We start from the raw sequence: 629 nt of genomic DNA on the forward strand, positions 1-629 counted from the left end.
AAGAAGAAGAAGAAGAAGAAGAAGAAGAAGAAGAAGAAGAAGAAGAAGAAGAAGAAGAAGAAGGGAATGACCAATGACCAGACATATAAACATTAAGTGTATGCTTTGTCTCTTGCTGATATTCTGTGACACATCAGCACTCTACCAGCAAAACAACCGTAAGATGTGGTCCCTTGGTCACGAACCTCTAGAACCAAGAGCCAAAGTAAGCTTCTCTCCATAGAGTAGCCTGTATCAGGTAGGCCACTGCAGCAATGAGAAATGGACTGATCCTTCAAGTGCGAACTTCCAGTCTCTGCAAAGCTAGTTATGTCAAGTAATTTTTTCCTGAAACAGACACGGGTGAAAGGATGTTTTGATATAGCAGACACATGAGAGGACACTTGATGAAGGAATATAAATGTGAACCCACAGACAGTGGGAGAAGAGCACTGGGCATTGGTTTGGTTTGTTCAGCTTCACTATTCTTCACTATACTGCCATTGAGAGAAGCTTTCCCAAGAACTGCTCCTGAGGTTCCTACGGCAGTTTGCTGCTCTCACGGCCTCACCTCAGGCTGGTTACTCTCACGGCCTCACCTCAGGCTGGCTACTCTCACGGCCTCACCTCAGGCTGGCTACTCTCACGGC

The sequence above is a fragment of the Mastomys coucha genome, unplaced genomic scaffold, assembly GCF_008632895.1.
Source record: "Mastomys coucha isolate ucsf_1 unplaced genomic scaffold, UCSF_Mcou_1 pScaffold15, whole genome shotgun sequence".
Taxonomy (NCBI): domain Eukaryota; kingdom Metazoa; phylum Chordata; class Mammalia; order Rodentia; family Muridae; genus Mastomys; species Mastomys coucha.